Source organism: Pinus tabuliformis, chromosome J, assembly GCF_031772625.1.
Source record: "Pinus tabuliformis cultivar Carrire ecotype Pingquan chromosome J, CPIR1, whole genome shotgun sequence".
Lineage (NCBI taxonomy): Eukaryota > Viridiplantae > Streptophyta > Pinopsida > Pinales > Pinaceae > Pinus > Pinus tabuliformis.
The window spans coordinates 1032751067-1032771736 of NC_142295.1; the positions used below are offsets into that span (position 1 = coordinate 1032751067).

A 20670-nucleotide genomic window follows, 5' to 3' on the forward strand; every position below is an offset into this window, starting at 1 on the left:
TGTCTTTCATTTCATTCCTTGTAAAAATTGGATCAAAACTCTTATTGTGTTCATTTCAACACAGTTTTTTCTCTTATAATACAAAATCTCCTAGTTTTTGGGTATATATATATATATATATATCCAATGTGTCAACTTTTATTATGCCCTCAAAAACCTCCAAAATTTTGAGAAAAACTTGAACCCTCCTCTTTTAACTTCTTTTTTAGATTTATATTGATATTATCTCCTCATTGCCTAAGTTGGTTGCATCCAATTCTTTTAAAATGAATAAGTTATATGAATATCCATGTTTCACTCTCTTAATTATGATTTGGTTTCATTCCTTTAACTCAAACTAATGTTTTCCTCTAATACGTTTGAAACTTGCTTAATTTCTTAAATTTTGGCTCTAGTTCCCAAATTGGCCCCCTTTGTCATATTTTATTGTTCTCTATTTTAATCTCCCTTTTTGGTTTATTGAAGTTTATTTTATTTTGAATTCAAGATTTTTTTGTTCAAACTCTTTCAATTATCTTTTCTTCCTTGCCTTTCTTATTCTAATTTTTCCTTACCAAATTTCCGAGTCAAACTCAATTTTCAAGTCAAGCCTATTTTTCATTTTACTCACATTATTTCTCCTAAATTTCAAAATTGTACCTAACGTCAACATTGAGCCCCTTCTACAAATTATTTGAAAAAATATTTCCTTTTAATTTGAATTCTTCTTGTCTTTGAATTTTTCTGCCCTCGATTATTCTATTGATCCAAGATTCAAAAATTTGGGCTCTAATTTTACCTTCCTTTTTCTAAGCCTTGTCCTATTTTGTAGATCGGTCTCGATTTCTAATTTAATCCCTTGTATTATCATTCAAAATATTCAAACTTTTGATTTTGTTTGATTATTTTGTTGTTTACCTTCTCCTCAAGCTTTGGGTCAAACCATGGAACACAAGATTCTTTAATCAGCCCAAATCTTCGAATTCAACTCCCATCACCAAAGTTCCTAATATTTAGTGATTGGGGTCAATCTTCAAAACAGGCCCTTCCCTTATTAAAGCATATTGAGAAGGGATCCCAATTTTTCAGTCAACCCTAATCTTCAAATCAAACTCCCTTTGTGCCAACTTTTGTTCACTTATTTTATTTTACTTGAATCCTCCATGAAACCTTCAAACCCTTGCTCCCAAACAAGAAGCTTTGCTTTCAAAAATATTTCGAGTTTGATTGTAATAGGCCAAATTTTCAAAATCAAGCCTCCTTTCCTAGTAATGTTGGTACTGTGTGAAGATTCATAATAAGTCCAAACCTTCAAATCAATGCTTCCCCATGTAAATTCCTATTATGGTTTTGTTATGGAACCAATGGCTAAACCAGTCGCTCCCTGTCTAAACAATAGTGAGAATGGGCCCCAATTTTTCAATCTACCGTAATTCTCGTATTTCCCTATTTTCTTCCAAACTCTTCACGAATGTGGACATTTAAAAGTTTGAATTGGATTTTTTAACATCATGTGACTTCAATGTGCATTATGTGTTTTTACAAAAAACCTTGTCTTAGTTCAATAGGAGGGCACAATAACTCAAACCACCACCTTCCAAACTCACAAATAAATGTGAACTTTCCCTTTGGGTGTTTGAACTAAAACTTTGAAATCAAATCTAAATCTCATTGTTTGAATAGTATAAGTTTCAAAGTGATTATTGGTTTCCTCTCATAATGTATGAAAGTACAAAAGAATCAAGAATGTTATAGGTTAAAATTGGCCACCTACCCATTAGCTTCACTAAGCATGTATTCAATTTTAAAATAATCTTGTTCGGTTAGCAAGTTTTGTTTTCCAAATGATCTAATTAATGCATTCTTTTGTTTTATCTTGTGGTGATATCCATATGCATTCAATTTTTCCTTAGTTTGAATATGGTTAATGATTGCATGCATCCTGATAGATTCCATCTTCCCTCCCTTAAAAAGTGTTCATATTTAAGTGAGCCACTTGCATGAGCTCTTAGTTCCTCTATTTTTCCTTTCAAATTTATTTTGAGAAACCCTAGGTTTGAATTATAAATCTCAACTAAAATTCAAAAGCCCTACATTTATTGTGACAACGTGCACCTTAATTCAAGGTCAACATCATCGTCCTTAAAACTAGTTTTCATTTTGAATTGTTAAAATGAAGCTATTAATTCCTCTAATTTGATTTTTTTTTTAGCTCAACCCCACACACCTTACTTATGTGTTGTGCTAACATGCAATGATGTATGTATGGATTCCAAAGCATATGATAGGGGGAGAAGGGCATGCAAAAGAGACCAGTGGGCCAACCAAAGGATCTAATTGAGATTATAGATAAATAATATTGAGGAAACAACACCAACATATATGAAAACCCCCACAATAGGAAAATCACCAATTACAAGAGAGAATAAATATTTCAATGGCAAGTAGTTAACTGAGGCAGTGAAAGTTGCAAAAGATGTTAAATTGTTTGTTTATGCAATCGCCTCATACACAACTTGAGTTGATCAGGCCCACACATACAATGAACTATTCCATTTGATCAAAGATGGGAAAGGGCTTAAAGATTATGAGAACTTGGATGAAAGAAAAGAGGAAGAATTCACAATAGCACAAAATTTGAAAAAATTCTTCATACAAAATGCAACAATCAAAATCTCTAGTAATGTCCCATGCAAAAGTGATCAGATACCTAACACAACATGTAGAGATTAGCACCGACATAATTATGCAAGATCAAGGGAAGTGTGTTATGTCATTCACATCGACAAAATTTTAAGCTTACTATAATATGTCAAAGGTTGAAATCTACTTCACCAAATGGTTGAAAGTATTTACTCGTGACCATAACTGTTATGACATCCTTATTACTTGATATGAAGGGAGGACTTTCAAAGCTTTAAGCAAAGAACATTTCCCCACCATACACCTTGAGTCAAGATACATAGGGGTAGCCCAATTGGTATGCAAGATATATGGAGAATAAGATGAATCTCATATGAAAATAGGTTGAGTGCCAATGTTGTATGAGATAACTAAAGGAGGCAAAGTTTTCCATTGATTTGTTATCTTCTCCAAAACATTAGTAGAAGCTATAAGAAAGGCTTAATTGGATGCATTCTCAAGGAGTCCCCCAAGGTTTTAGATGTCTTCTTACCTATTGGATATAGTTTGTACTTCCAACACATTCACAAGGATAGGTTGGCCTTGGTCCATAAAGTAGCCCCCTGTTTATGTCTATTTCAAAGACTTACAAAAGAGCAAGTATAAATTTCAATTTGCTTTTATCCATGATTACTCCCTAGCACCATAGCACCATTGTATGAACTTATCTAATAAAGCTTGGCCAAGGATATCTCCAAGAGCTATATAAGTATTGAAAGACATCCTAAAATTAGTACCTAAATAAATACTCCACCCATATTAAGATCTATAGTTTTACATAAGCACCTCATATGCTTCCATAGTATGTGCCAAATAGGTCAATCATTCAAGAACTTAGATACCAAACTACTCTAAGTGGTTTTAATACATGCATAATAAAACATCAAAATAAGTTGTACCCAACTTATCCACTATATATAGGCATGTATGGACTAATATATTCCACTTAGGCTAGGATGGAGGCAAAAAAAAAAATTGAGGAATGTCATTTCAAACTAGAAAAAAACTCAAATGCATGATCCCCTTGGGATTATTGAAAAACATGAAGTTGAAATGACAATCTACTTCCCCTGCTGAGATGAAGAAAATGAAGTTGGAAACCCTTGTAGAAGAGTATTAATGTATAAGTTATTTCAAAGAGAACAAAGAACGAGGAAGTTAAATGGACTATTGTTGAAAGACAAGCCCTTTAAGAGTAAAGAAAAGAACCGGGAAAAAGGAAACTTGGTAGCATTAGAGGCTAAAGAAAAGAATTAAGTGAAGATAAAAGATGTCAAAAGAGAGGAATTGACAAAGAAAAAAGAAGTTGATGCTAAAGCCAATGCTAAATTATCAACAAAAAGACAAAAGTGGAAAGGAAAGAAAAAAAAAATGAGAATTCCAAGAAAAAGAAATGAAAAGAATAAATCCAAAACTAATGCGAGGACTAAAAAGTTAAAGAGACTAAAATTATAGTAAATATTGATTAAAAAATGTTAAATATTTTTTCTATTAATTACTAAAAAACTAATAAATTCTAATCATTTTAAATATATATTATTAATTAAATTCTAAAGTTTTTGCATCCATGATTTGTTTGTATCGACGTTTCGAGCCCTCCACCGTGGCTCATCATCAGGATAGATCAGAAATTGTGTAGGACAGATCTCCTTGAGTTTTAATAAATAGCCAGAGTTGTGCATCTCTCATCCCTATTTATTAAAACTCAAGGAGATCTGTCCTACACAATTACTAATCTATCATGATGATGAGCCACAGTGGAGGGCTCCAAACCTCAATACAAACAAATCATGGATGCGAAAACTCCAGAAGAAAACAACACACAAAGCGCTAATCATAGAGGCCTCAAAACAATAATTAAATTCCATTTAGATTTTTCAGAAAATTAATTATTATAATTCCTTTCAAATAATAAATACTAACTTGACTAATCTCATAAAACACCCATAAAAAATAATAATAAAAATTACATCACCATTCTAAATGGATTATTATCTTCCACTTACAAATAATAAATACTATATTAAATAACCCATGAACGACCACCAGAAACCGAACCAATAATGAAAATCATATCACCATTCTCATTCAATATAATTAGATTCAGTCAATATTATCAAATAATAAATACTATATTAAATAATCCCATGAACGACCACCAGAAGCCGAACCAATAATGAAAATCATATCACCATTCTCATTCAATATAATTAGATTCAGTCAATATTATTAAACATTGAAAAACAAATCACTGCTTTTCATAATTCCTGCCCTAAGTTGGAAATTGAAAAACTTATTACATCATTATGAAAAAAAGGATTATTATCTTCCACTTATGTTATACTAAATAATCCCATAACCACCGCCAGAAACAATAATGAAAATTACATCACCATTCTCATTCGATATAATTAAACATAGGAAAACAAATCACAGTTTTCATAATTCCTGCCCTAGATTGGAAATGGAAAAACTTGAATTGAATTTACTCGCTACAAATTTACAAATTTGGGGACAGCGTGTTTAGTACTCGCTCATCCCACCTCGGCCGCCTAGAATGATTCACCAATTATATAAATTATATAAATTAGTATGCACCAATGTTTTTACAGTATGCTCTTCAGATTCACACGATCTGATGCCTGCAAGTATCCTAAAGATACCATTGTCTTTACACTGGGTAGCCTCCTGCAAATTCTTGCAAGTTTTCCAAAGATACCATTGTCTTTACACTGGGTAGCTCCTGCAAATTCTTGCAAGTTTTCCAAAGATACCATTGTCTTTACACTGGGTAGCTCCTGCAAATTCTTGCACTCTAATAGGTGGATATGTTGGAGGGTTGTCAAGTTACCAAATGGATCTGGTAGCCTTTCCAAACCCCCGCACTAAGACCACGGCAGCAGTTCGATGGGTTGGAGCCCGGAGTTCCGTCAAGTTGCTAAAAAAATTGGCAACCTTTCCAAACTCTGGCACCAAAGCAACTCCATGTGTTGTTAAAATTACCAGGACTCTTGCATACTCTCCAAACTCTGGCACCCAGACAGCTCCATGTGTTGGAGGTTTGTCAAGGTACTTAAAGACTGTAGGAGCCTCCAAAAACACTCTTGCACCCAGACGGCTCCATGTGTGGGACTTTAGTCAAGTTACCATGTGTCCATGTGTGAGGTTTCTCAAGTCATCAAAGAACACTAGCAGCATCTCCATACTAGCACCCAGACAGCTCCATAAATTGGAGGTAAGTCAAGTTACCAAAGAGTTATGACAACTTCATGTTTTAGGAGGTTTCTCATATAACCTTGAAGGTTTGTCCAATAAAACAAAACATGTGCAGACTCTACAAACACCCATAGCTAGACAGCTCGGCGTGTTGGAAGTTTATCAAATAACATCTGTCGACCTTTCCAAACTCTAACACCCAGAAAATTTGCTGTGTGAGAGGTTAGACAAATTATTCAAGCATTCTGGCAGCTTCTTCAAACTAAAGAACTTCAAAGGACTAGGACTCATACCTTCCGATGTAGGATGTGTTGCAGGTCAAATTACCCAAAGATTCTGGCAGCCTCTCCAAACTAAATGAGTCCAAAGGACTAACACCCGTCTTTCGATGTGTTGAAGGTTCATCCTAACACTCACAGTTAGACAGGGTCATGTGTTGGAGGTTCATCATGTCACTCATACAGGTCGATGTGTTGGAGGTATGCCATGAGATTCTGGCAGCCTTTTCATACAGCTCAATGTGTTGGAGGTTCGTCAACTTGCCAAGGGATTCAAGCAACCTCTCCTGCACCCAAACAACTCGCACTCAAACAGCTCAATGTGTGGGAGGTTTTTCAAGTTACCAACCAACTCTGAAGCACCCTTTTAACATGGGAGATTCAACGACCTCATATTACAAAAAATTTCTGGCAAATTTTGATAAAAGACAAAGTAAACAAAAAGCCATTCAAGGTGCTTCAATTGCCCTATGGATTTGAAATCTTCCAAAAATTAACAAAAATTTATAACTCCCTCAACTGCAGAGGTGTCTCCCTCAACTGCAGAGGTGCCAGCAAAATCATATGAGGTGTCTCCCTCAACTGCAGAGGTGCCAGCGAAATCATATGAGGTGTCTCCCTCAACTGAAGAGGTGTCTCCCTCAACTGCAGAGGTGCCAGCAAAATCATATGAGGTGCCTCCCTCAACTGAAGAGGTGTCTCCCTCAACTGCAGAGGTGCCCGCAAAATCATATGAGGTGCCTCCCTCAACTGAAGAGGTGCCTCCCTCAACTGCAGAGGTGCCTGCAAAATCATATGCCTAAACTGTTAAAATATATAAATGGTTGATACTCATCACAAGAACCTTTAACTTTGAAATATCAACCAGTAATAAAGAAACAAATTCCAATTTACCTGCGATTTGCCTTGCCACAATGCTATCAATACTTTCTAGTGACCGTGAAAACCCTTAAATTCTTCATTGGAATCCAGGAAGGTAGATTAAAACAGAGACAGTCAGGCCAAGAAAGCCATATGACTCTTAAATTCTTCATTGGAATCCAGGAAGGCAGGTAAGAGCAGGGACATTCACGCCAAGAAAGCCATATGAGATTTGGAAAGTGCACCCTCCTTGAAACGCGCTCAAAGAGATGCCCTTCAGTCTCAAGTGGTTGTAACTTTATGGCAGCAATAACAAATTAAAGATATTAGGCATTCTGCAGTCTATTGGGAAAACTTCACCAGTCAGTTCAAACCAGTGGCTGGGTGGTATGATGCGGAGAGTGTGTGTCTTCTTCATCTCGCGCTTGTGCAGGGTCTCCACATACATACACTACTGCTCTGTTTTTCCTAAAGGTCAACAGATTTGACATGATAAAACACTGGAAAAATAATAGACCAGATAAGTTCATCTGAACTCCATAGTATATCGGCATATTTTGGAGAGAAATGACCTTATGAACCGAGAGACTTCGAATAGTCCCTCTTGCAATTCTTGCTGAGGAGGGAAATCGAGTCCCTCCTGCTATTCCTGCCGATCTAAAAAGGGCTTTAATCCACATGACATAAACACGATAGAGATGGCTAGCGAAGGGTTTTTTCACTTCGGCATCGCTGGGGTTTGTGTTGCTGTTAGTGAGATCAGCAGCAGAGGAGGGGGTACCGCAAATCAAAGATGGAGAGGAAGAAAAACGCCGATTTTCTATTTCACTTTCAATTTCAAAGGGGCGTTGGGATGGGAAGGTAGACGCAGGCGTTAGGTATGCAATTGCCCACTGTGATACAAATAGAAATAGCTACTGAAGTTTGGTCACCGTAAGCTCTGGATGGATGTGGTCAATGCGTGGGGAGAGATAAAGTGAGGAGTCTCGAAAGCCCCAAGAAATTGTCACAAGGGTTGTGGTGTGAACAACATAGGAGTGCAGAGAACATAAAAGAAAAAAGAAAAAAGAGAATCCTGTCACTTTCGTTTAGGTGCCCTAACTTTCACTTTACTCTTCATTGGACGACACTGCAAGCATTTCAGTTAAAAGGAAAAGAAATTGTCTAGAGCTGGAACGCATAAATATTTAAAAAGTAAGGATGTCACTTTCACTGCGCAAGAGTCCCACTCGTGTTGTGCAACTTGGTGCGCATCTACCTATAATGGCGACAAAATGCTCACCTTTACCGACTGGAAGGAATCACGAAACGACCAGATGCTCTACTCGGCGCGTAAAAGCCTGCCACGCAACATTAGAGCTACAGTTTCACATGTGCCGTCCTCTTCAATCTTCCTCTACTTTCGAGATATGCACGCCATAACAGGCACTCCACTTGTATAAAATTGGACCACAGCTTTACAATGACAAAATGCTGTCCACCCAATCCAAAAAAACAAAAAAGGCGGTGGGAGCTTCACAAAATTTCAAAAAAAAATTAGAATGAGTATTTGAATTTTTTTGGAAAGCGGAGGTGGATTCACTGTAATCAAATAAAAAATTAGGAGCATTTAAAATTTTGAAGTTTAATTATTGTAATAAAAAAATTTTGAAGTTTGATAATTGTAATTTAGATTTTCAAAAAATTTAGGTAAAATTTGTCATATTCTTATCAAAAGTTCCATTATTTTCCAGACTTATTTATAGACTTTTACTCAAAATCCTAAATTTGACTACTATAACCTAAATTTTCAAAAAATTCCATTATTTTCCAAATTAATTTATAAATTTTTAAAGTACAACTCTTCTCCATATGCCAATGCCAATGCCAATGATCCGCATATACAATCCCAAACACTTCTAAAACAATAATCCTTTTCTCCCCCAATCTCTTCAAAATCCTTTAATTATGTAAAACGTCCACTACGTTTTAAAGTTCACATCTTTCCATTAATGTGAACAAGCAGGTCTCACCTACAGGACAGAGTTGCATCCCACTCATCCATGTTCAGAGGAAGGTTTACCTCCTCTCGCATCGAAGGGTAACGAGAGGATATTTCTTCTTTGATAATCCATACACTGATTTTTATGATTGCATATAGGGTTTTCCATATATTGTCAGTGATAAATGTCTTTTATTTCAGGTTCTTAGTTTATTGATTTTGATATATTGCGGCAGGATAAATTGTAACTTCATATTAACACTTACTATATATTAACACTTACTATATAATGTATTTGACATGAAAGTAATGATTATGGGTGTAATTATATAATAAATTATGACGCTTAAAAATTATGCCTTTTACTTTGTTTCACTTTGGTGGTCATGATCAATTTTCTAGTCAAGTGTTGCCACTTTGAGTGCAACAGAGGCTTTGTTCGCAATAATGTATCCATGCCCCTCATCGTGCATAACATGATTTATTTATCCTTTCTTTGTTGTTTTTTCTTTTGGATTAGTTGTGGCATGTCTTCCAAACATGTTCATCCTTCATAATCTCGTGAGAAGAAGAGGTTTGGATGTCTCATGTTAATGCCACTTTATTGAAAAAGAAACAGCGAGGTGTAAATTACAAAGTGCAACAACAAAAAAACATGAAGGGATATGACTAAGCCAAAAGCCAAAGTAAAACTTGAGCTCTACTCTCACGCTATGAGGTCATTGCCCCAAGTCCTATGCAATGAAATGCATAGCTAAAAAAGACTAGGTTGAATTATCTCATACTCTTATGCAATGAAATGTATATACAAGAAAAAGGGGCTCTATGAAACAAAATAAAAGAATGCAAAAGAAAAGGCAAGAAAAGGGTAGTATGACACAGTACCTAGGAAAGGGTAACTCAATGGATGAGTGCTCCCTTCACAAAAGCATTAATGTAGATGAATATCTTATATAGCCTTGCATGTTGCAGACACCATTCATTAAGTAAATCCAAAACCATATCACATGTCATTACACTTGCTCCTTGATGGGTTTCTCAAGAAATACTCCTCTTCTTTGGTACTGACACACCTAATAAGGGTTAGTGGTGATCATCTTATACCTAAACGTGATAAATTGCATAAATTCATAAGCTAGTGTGATGTTTGAAGATGATACCTAATGAGTTTGGACATGATTCACTTTCTATGTTGCATTGACTTGTGTACGTGCTCTAGATGGTCACACCTAGACACTTGGAGCTCCTCCTTAGATGATGAATCATGCATAGATGTGATGAGGAGATAAACATTTAAACCTTTGGAGAATGTTGATGACTCTACTCCCAAACTTTATTGAGAACATTCCAAACTATTAAAGGACATTATAACCTATGATGATTTGGCATCCATATTGAGACAACCTAGCATCCATTACAGATGACATGGCACCCCTATGATGAGATGTTTCACTTTCTATGGTGATTGGACACCTTTTGATGAGATGTCACGCCTTTTGGGCCATGATATGATGCTTGGTGATGAAACATCGCAATCCTTAAAGGAAAAGTTTTACTTTTGGAGCCCCTTCATTTGATCTTAGAGTGAGTCATCCACTTATTGAGGTCATTTATGCCACGCATGTGGTGTCTAGCCTATATTTATGACGGATAGTTTGATGTTTGAACATCCTTCCTTCATGTATGAGGCATTGTTGGGGGTCTTAGTAACTTATCCACTCTCCATATCATGGATATTTTATGTAATGTTTCCTAATCTTTGGGACCTTTAAGAGATAAATGCATTATTTTATGTTTTTATAACTTCTATTGGATGAGGAGGGTGCTTGGTCTCTCATATATATAAAAGAAACAATCATCACTTGTAATTTATTGCTACTTATGAGAACCATTACTACTTGTCTACTATTCTTCTTTCCAAAATGGTTATGGATGTTGGGTATGTGTTATATTCTTTGCATGACTAGCCCCAAGCACTGTTACGCAGGGGGGTTGCAAAGGGGGCAGCACCTCAAACAAAACAAAAAACAAAAGGTGTAGGATCCATGTGGTGGGGCAGACCCACCCATGGTTTTGTGCATGGTTTTGCACATGGTTTTACGCATGATGTTTTTTCCCATGGTATTTTGTAGATTCATTCAAGGGAACTACATTTATGTTCTAATCCAGGGTTAATAGATTATGGGTTTTATGAATGCTTCAGCATGTATATAATGCATTATAACATTCAAAGGAATATAATGAAAGATCAATTCAGTTTTCCATGTTTTAGTTTCCAGGAGAAAAATCTCTATTTCTATTTATGTTCTCGACATTGCATATTTCCTATTTTTAAGAATTCGTTTGCACGTAAATTTTGTAAAGGGTTGAAACCTTCAATGAATGACTAGTTAGAGAGATTTCTTTATGATCATGGTTTGTGGATGGCTTTACCTCTTCATGTATGCTCATTGTTAAGGTTCTGATGGATGTAAGATTTATTAAGTTGTATCAATTGGTATCACTTTATCTTATGGTTTTGCTATGAAGGTATGTAAGTGTAATTGTATTTCTCTAGTGGTGATGACACATTCTATTGGATTCTACTTGAACACACCCTTATTTCAAAAAAAATGGAAGGTTACTAGTGGAGTACCTTCTCTTGAACTATCTTGGAGTCTTTAGTAAAGTACTAGGTGAATTTTTAAGGGTTTGTAGTAGACAACCCCATATATCGCGTTGTATCTACTCACCTCTATTCAATAGGGTCCTTAATTGGCCCCATATGCCCATAGGCACTAGTCTTCTCCCTTTTAGTCAACCATATTTCGTACAATCAAATATTATTTTATGTTTTTAGGGTAAATTTAGGATTTTGTTTAATTTCCATCTAATTTTCTGTCATAAAAAAACCCTAGATGTCTAGGGTTTTCATGCATATTTTCAACCTAAAATCTAGGGTTTTCTTCATATTCTTGATCTAAAATCCTTTTTTTTTGCATTTTTGACTTAAAATCATATTGTGTAAAATTCATTTTGTTAATTTATATTGCTACATAATTAGGGCTAGACATATTATTTTGGTTATTGTTATAAGCCATGTAAAATCAATATTATAAAAGTTAATCTAAACATAGATTTATTCATTATTTAGCCCTAATTTCTACGTGTTTATAATTCATTTTGAGGGCTAACTTGTATTGATGTTCTAACTTGTTTATTGTTGTAATTTCCTACCCTTTATGCAAGTTGTAAAACAACCATTGGTAATTTTCATATTTGAGTGGTTTTGGGATTGTTTTGTATCCATATGTTGCTTGGTAAACCCTCTAAATCAATCTTAGAACATTTTAAACCAAATATGGAATTTATTTTGAGTAACCACTTTATCCTTGACTTAATTGATACATCTATTTGGAGTTAAATTGAATAGATACTTAGGAGGCCTTATACTCGATTATGTATTTCCTTATGAGTCTTAAGTCCTCCTAGGGAATCCTCCCTTGTATTGGACATATTCTTCACTAAAACAAGAGAAGTTGTTTCTAAGGTGATAATGGTTACACTTCCAATGTTCCACTAAGTATTAGCGCCTTATGAAGGCTTTGCATTAAGGTGTTATATTTTGTGAAAACATAATATAAAGGGCACATAGATTCTTGTTTTCGATTCTAAAAACAAAAAGTATGTTTTAGTGCTTCAATATAAATGCAATCATTTGCCCTTTTAGCCTTTGTGAACTTAAATTTGACTTGAAATCACCATGCTTCCAACTCAAAGGACATGAACATGATAGTTGTCATGCCTACAAGTTATTTTGAGCAAACCTTCACATGTTGATAAACACCCCATACATCTACATCCCCAACAATGACTCAACAACAAACACAACACTCCATAATACCCATGGTGTCAAGCTCACACTGTGAAAACACCAAACCAAGAGTCCATAAAGTTATTTTATTGCAAGCTTACACTAGAGAAAGAATGAGGAAAGCACCCGATAAAACTCTACATTGGAACAAGAGGAGATATAAATGAGAAATTATGAATTAAGTGCTTTGAAAGTTCCCAATTAAAAGGTTAGATCATGCAAATTGGTGTTATTCAATTCAAAAATAAAAGGAGATTGTAACCTTGTCTCACCATAATTGTTATGCTTCAAATAGTATGATTTTGCTACAATGCATAAAGTCCCCAAGGGGAAGAACTGCAAAGAGACACATTGGTAATGAAACCCATTGAGATCTTTGTGATTGAGAGTATAGGTGCTCGTTCTTAAGGAGGAGGGAATTATTCCTCAAGCAAGTCCCTTTTCCAAATAAGATTCATAATCATCACAAACTAGGGTTATGACTGCATTTTTCTAATACTTTGACCATAGAAGAAATTATGTTTATACTTGAGATTTTAGGTGTTAGTACTTAAGGAGGATGGCATTGTGCCTTGAATCAAGCCCATTTTCTAAACAAGATTTATAACCATCATGGGACCATACGTTATGATTTTTTGACCATATATATGGTTATCCTTTAGATTGCAATGCTCCTTTGTTTTCCATTTTTGTGCCTTGGGATGATCCAAAAAGGATCCTCTGACCCTCTCTTTTTAACCTTGTAACAACAAAATTTAATTTTGCAGAATTGAGTGAATGGTCCAAAACACATTTTCACTTGGATGATGAAGTGAGCCATTGTGATGGTTGGCCTTCCAAGAAAACCCATTAAATATGAAGATTGTGGAGAAGAAGGGCATTCAATGGAAAAAGAGAGTTGGAGAGGAAACGTAGAAGCAAGGCAATAGCAAAGCATGATCCACTCAGAATAAAAAGCTTGTTTTAAGATCAAATGTTGTCTCTAAGCCAAGTCCATATGTAATTTTTCAATTGAGTGAGAATGCATCATAATCTTAGATGAAATTTCATGCCTCACAATTGTAACCATTTCTCAAGCAAGAATAAAATCCCCATACAATGTCGATTTTCCCATTTGGGTTTCTAGGATAAACTATTTTCCTTATGGGTTGATTTCATTATTGTGTGATTGTGTATCTACTTTGTGATTGAAAGTTATGTTTTTTTCATTAAATGCAAATGCATTATCTACCCTTAGATGATAAAACATTTGCAATCTCATTAATGCATGTCACACAAGGATTATAGTGTTGATCTACATAAGCAACATCTATATTGAATCAATTCCATTGGTCTTTATCTAATTTGTGTTTTTATTGTGAATTCATGAACTATGAAAGTTAGATTTAAGGTTGGGGCCTTGGTTTTGAATCCTTGATAATGTGTATTGTTGGGTCAATGCATTACACTTCCAATATTTCCCCTTACTTTGTTTGCTATCCATTTCCTTGTTCTATTCAAACTACCATCTCAAGGTCATTCCAAACTTCTTGATATTGATGATGAGAAATTTTAATTCCCTTGCATGAAATGCAAATGCATAAATAGAAGAAGAATTAACAAGTCAACAACTAAAAAACATTGTTGTGAGCATGGGTGCCTAGAAGGGAGAACATATTACCCTTGGTAAAATAGTGAAAACATGTCTTGTCATTTTTTCAAGTTTTAAATATTATAATATTTTGATATTGATTATGTTTATTTTTTTGTAATGAGAAAGAAAAAAATGTTTATTCCTAGAATTCATAATCTACAATTTATAATAAAGATGGAGAGGGTGATAGAACTAAAGATGATAATATGGAATAAAATGGCACTGATATTATTGAGGATGAAAGGATAAATTCATTGATCCATAACACCTGCATAGCCATGGATGAGAACATGCCTATGAATGAGACATGCATAGATATTCATGATGTAAGGAACAAAAATTGTTATACAAAGACTCAAAGACAAGTCTTCTCTCTACTATATTGTTGTTGGTCAACTTGAAGGTTATGAACAATATTTCAAATACATGTATGATATAAATCTTGAGCTTTGTTGCATTGACTTTGAGTCTTGTTATTAAGTCTGAGCACTCCCTCGAGGATCGAAACATGTATATTCCTCATATGGAAAGATATATATATGAGTGTGTTGTAGCGGCTACAACACCCTCCAAAATTTTGGCTTGCACTCAAATTTCGGAGCCCTCCTTGGTTTTTCCTTTGATGGTCACAAACACTTGAGCTCATTCCTTGACCTCTGTTAGAGTCTTTTCAACCTTTTGCTTGCTTAACCAACTATTTTCTTGTGGCATGTTGATTTCTTTGTCATGCTTTCAATCTTGTTCTGGTCATTTCGAAAGTTTCTCTTTGTGTGTATGGGTTGTCTTAGCTCTGTGAACACCCATCGCACTCTCACACAAAGTTGTAAGCATTGTCACACAAGTGTCGTCATGGTCGTCTAAAGGTCTATACCAAGTGTCGCACTTATCGCTTCAGCTCTAGATAGTCCCACAGAGGTTCATGCTTGGATATGTTGTCATGTTGGTCAGTGTTGTCATGTTGTCGAAGTATGTTAAGTGTCTGATCACAATGTCGAGTCATCAAAAGTTCATTTTCCTCTCACACTTAGCCATTTTCCTGAAAATTTCTCGACATAACAACTTCATTTCACCAGAACCCGATTAAGCTGTATTGCACAGTCTCAGCCCTTAGTGGTGTTGCTTTGCTGCCTGTAACTGTGCAGTGCTTGAGGTTGTCCTCCGGCCCACTTGCGTTGTGTAATCCCAGAGGTGAGTAGCATGTCTTCCTTCCTAGAACTACGCAAAAACTACCTCACTACCTATCTGAAATGCGCACTTCACAAGATCATTCATCAAGCCTCCCTCCTGCTTATGGGAACCCCATATCATGCAAAACCTAAGCCTGCACCGCTCTCAAAAATTGCGCAGAGATGTCCTCCCAGTGACTTCCCTTAGACAAGACTCACTTCTCTCCAAAAATGCGCAGAATTTTCCCTGGGTCCCTCTGCTTGTCCTGCCTTGTCTTCCCTCTGGCAACTACGGAGAGGTTTTCCTCAAGGTCCCACCTTACATTTGCCATTGTTGTCCTTGACTGTGCAATTCTACCTCCCATAGGCCTCTTCATAGTTTTCCCTGACAATTAAGACTATGCCTCGGAGTTCCTTGTCTAAGCTTGAGCTGCATTCTAGGTATCTCATTGACCATTCCCCCCTCTCTATCACCTCGAACTGCGCAGTGCGTAGTTACTGGGCCCTCTCCCAGCCTATCATCTGTCCCAGGCCCGGAACACAAAAAATAATGCATCATGCTACACTAGGAGGTTTTTGATTTGATGTCGTCTCATCATGAGTGAATTGTAGGAACATGTACATTGATAGGTCATGGCGAGATGACGAATGGGAAGAAGGAGCACACATGCTAGAAGACTTGTAGCTGGATGAATGAACAAAGCATGCTAAGTAGCAAGAGAAAGGAACACATGCATGGAACCATATTACAAGACCAAGACCATCGAAGACCCCGCAACACCAAGCCATGTGGAGGAGAAGACAAAGCACACCCGAGAGTACATCCATCACTTAGCAACGCAGTAGCTTGACATGGACACCACAACCAACCAATACATGTCAGCAGTGTCGTGTCAAGTTGTGTCATGAGTTGTCAAGGCCACATCACCACCATGGGCCATATCTGTTGTAACTAAATGTAATGTAAAGTGGAAGTCCAATGGACACACACAAGAAGTTGAAGAGTCATGTCAGTTGAAAATTCATAGGAAGTTCAATGGTCATGAGGGTAGTCCAAGAGTCACAAGGGTCAAGCATCACCCTTGGTTATATATACCCCTCCCATTGTATGAGCAAGGACTTTTCACCTTGGCTCCTCCCACATAGCCTTGAGAGTAGACAGTCAGTTCTTTGAGGAGTGAGGAGTGGCTCCAACGTCCCACTACTGGACTAGTGATGTATGGTGTACATATGTGTCTTGGGAATTTTTCTTAATTCAGAAGCATGTTAAGGCCATCACGTTTCCATGCATGTTTTGTAGATGTTTGTAATACTATTCTTTCGGAATTTGTAATGCATGTTTGTTTCACCTGTACTAAGATCGTTTAACTACTGCGGTTTTTTTAGTACTTACATTTTTGGGAATGTGTTATATTAGTTATCACTGTTGTCTCATCCCTATGGACTACTTCGCGGGATACTAGACATACCACCTTTGTGTATTGGTTATCACCGTTGTCACATCGTTATGGACTACTCCGCGGGATACTCAACAGACCATCTTTTTGTTCTACTTATAACGACCATCACATCCGTGTGCACTACTATGTTTGGTGGTGTACATGTTATCCCCTTCACTTCAGTTTTAACAATTGTTGCATCCACTGTGGACTATTTCGTTGGATGTTGGACAGACTTTTCTGGTTTTCCTGTGTCTCTCCTTGGGTGTTACTATTACCTCTCATTTAGAGGCTCACTTTACTCTCTCCCTTTGCAGTAAGAGAACCGAGACACAAGTTACATTACGCACTCACCAAGCATACTCACTTCACTTTTTGAAGACACCAGCATAACACTCTCATGTGTTGAACAATAAGAGCTAAGGAAAATCTCTAAGTAAATGGAAACTGGGCCATCATATTGGATGGGACTCCTACATCAAATGGTGTGAGGTATGATTGGGACTTCATATTGGGGAGATCCCCTAAATGTTGGCAAGTCCACCACCGTCAACATTTCTGGCACTAGAAGGAGGGTCGCCACCAGTTTATGGATGATTGTCCCACAGACCCAACTCATCCGTCATTTGGTCAAGGAAGTAACGCGCATTCCCTCTTCCCTATGCGCAACTCTGAAGTTGATCATTTCTCACCTCCCAGACCCGAACATGAAATTCTGTATCAGCATATTCGTGTTTTCCATCCCATCACCCGTCAATTCGATAAATCTATTGGACTAATTCTAGGAGTGTACACTCTTCCATATTCGCAAAGGAAGAAAAATACTACTCCCACATGAGTGGTAGTCTCATCTATGGAAGAAGAAACCTTCACCTCTCTTGAAGAGCTGGTAGAAGTTGTGGAAAAGGAAGAGGAACCTCCAATATTTTGAAAGGAAAGAAGACAACATCTTACTCTTGGGCTCAAGTTCCACTGTAGGAGGCAGAGGGAAAGGCAGCGGAGGAGGTGGAAGTGAAGAGGAGCCAACAAATTTAGAGGAAGAACTATCAAATTCTGAAGAAGAGGAGGAGGACGAAAAAGAGGACAACATGGCTGAGAAAAATCTGGAATGGATGACTCAAGGCCCATTAGCGCTCCCTAGTGTCCTACACAAGATTCCAAGACACGCAGAGAAGATTCTAACGAAGTATGACCCTAACAAAACAGTGAAGGCAGAAAGCCACCTAGACACATCTACCTACATCAGCAGACACTTGAGGTACGCTATGACGATGTTGCATGTAGATTGTTCCCATGTACCTTGGATGGAAAATAAGTTGTATGGTACGATAGTCTTCCACAAAATTCCATCCAAAACTAGGGGGTGTTCAAAAGGATCTTTCTTGAAAATTTTGCTGAAGACAAGACCCTCGCCATGTTGCTAAAGGCACTGGGTAGTATTAAGATGGAGTAGAAAGAAAAGGTCAAAGATTTCAATCAGAGATTTAACTAAATTCTAAACAAGTTCTCAGCAGACACTAAACCTCATGACTACATCACCATCAACTACTACACATCCGCCCTGCCGAACAACATTGTTGCATTTCGTCAACCGAGCTATGAGACCAACCCTGACAGAAAATTGTGAAGAGGCTATTGCCGTGGAGAAAGACCTGTGCGTTATTGGAGTCATTACAGATGATGAATCCACTAAGGAATCCAAGGACACGGGAAAGAGGTCTTAGGCCTCTGTGAGTAAGGCTAAGGAAATGGAAGCAAGTGACATTGACAACCTTACTTGTCTCATCAATTCCCTGACCATCGAACTTGCTTAACTCAAACAACGGACGAGTGAGACAACTGTGAGCAACAGGTCTTCTAGGTACTCATCGAAGAAGAATGAGGCTTCTAGAAGTAGTAGCGGCCAACCAACCAAATTTGTGCAGTGCTCCAACTTGGTGTTGAACCTTGACAAGCTCGCAACAGACTCGTACTACTCGTTCCACTGTGAACAACATTTGGAAAGAACGTGCTTGTAGTGGAACCATATGATGAGAATCATGGCCACATGGTTGTCCAAAGGCATCATGGCTAAGGATCACGCTGAGCCCAACGATGAAGATGAAGAAGATGTTGCATGTGATGAAGCCCCAAGTATTAGGCATGCAGTAAACATGTATCAATGTTCACGAATAGCCTAGAAGACCACGATCGAGAAGGATCCTCCGAGAGATGGTCTGGCCCCAAAGAAAAACAATCGGTACAACTTGAGAAGACAAGGGGTACTCACCGTGTTTGAGATACTAAGAGTTAAAATTAGAAAAGACATGCTAAGGAAAGTAGATTTGTAAGTCAACTCAACATAAAAAACTCAGAGCAAGTCCGGGAAGACAACTACAACAAAGAGTATGGTCGTGAGCAGCAAAGACAAGAGCAGCCCACCGGACACCACGAAGACAAGTCTACCTTCGAACACCTCGGTGAGTCTCCCCGCTTTGGATTACAACATTGTAGAGGATATGAAGAAGACTCATGCAAACATATCTCTGTATGAGTTAACCAAAATCACGAGTCAGCGAGACATTCTTCTACGCACACTTGGGAAAACCTCTACAGGTGATGCTACCTCTTCCAACAAGGGATCAAGTAAGTCTCCTAACACACTCGCATCTGTGCTCAATGCGCTCCGTATAGAGGAGGAAAACTCACTCTGCCCACCTTTCATGTTATCATTTGAAATCTTCAATTTCAATGTCCACAACTGTTTGGTTAATTCTAGCGCATCAGTCAATGGCATGCCACTCTCCATCGCTAAGAAGATCAATGCCCAATGGAGAAAGACAACTGCGTAGATCATCCAACTTGACAGAACATGTGTGTCAACAATTGGTGAACTCTGGGATGTGATCATCCGGTTATCGCCCGATGGACGGATTCATTAATGCATCAATATTGTGATTGTGGACATCTCGAAATCATACGATGTATTTCTCAGCAGAGACTAGTCAAGTAAGTTTCAAGGATAATTTTCTATTGACTGGCCACATTTATGGATTTCGTACAAGGGCAGAAACAACCATATCCAGGTATTGTTAGAGAGATACATGAAGCACAATGTGACTCCCTTGAATGGATAAAATGAATCGTTGGCTTTTGCAGAACTTATGTTCGACAATTTCTTTATGGAGACATAGTTGGGGTGCTATCTTGTATAGCCATACCCAACCCCACCAAACACATAGTTGGGTCTCCTTCCCTTCCCAACTGGAAAAAATGTAACTTGTTTAGTACTTTGTAACAATAATAGCAGTAGTGATAGTAGTACTAGTGTGGCAAGCAGTCCTTGTACAGATGATATGTGGACCATGTACTTTGACAGTTCCAAGGCGCAGGAGGGATCTGGAGCCAGTGGTTTCCTAATAGACCTGTTGCTTAGGAAACACTTAATCTCTAGCCGCTTGGAGTTCGAGTGCATGAACAACATCGTCGAGTATGAAGCACTCGTCTTGGGCTTACAGAAAGCCATCAGCCTCAACGTTGTTGTTCTAAAAGTGGTAGGTGATTCAGAGATCATGGTGCGTCAGGTACGTAACACTATACACT

General features: G+C 37.3%; 1 long non-coding RNA gene across 2 annotated transcripts; it reads right to left on the reverse strand.

Annotated features, from left to right (window-relative positions):
• Positions 1–5039: 5039 nt before the first annotated feature.
• Positions 5040–8177, reverse strand: LOC149230385 (uncharacterized). Of its 2 annotated transcripts, none has more exons than XR_016248005.1 (2): positions 7050–8177; positions 5040–6917 (listed from the first exon to the last, which is right to left on the reverse strand). It is a non-coding gene; the product is annotated as an uncharacterized LOC149230385 (long non-coding RNA). The 2 variants fall into 2 exon arrangements; XR_016248004.1 differs by having other exon boundaries at positions 5040–6938.
• Positions 8178–20670: the final 12493 nt, after the last annotated feature.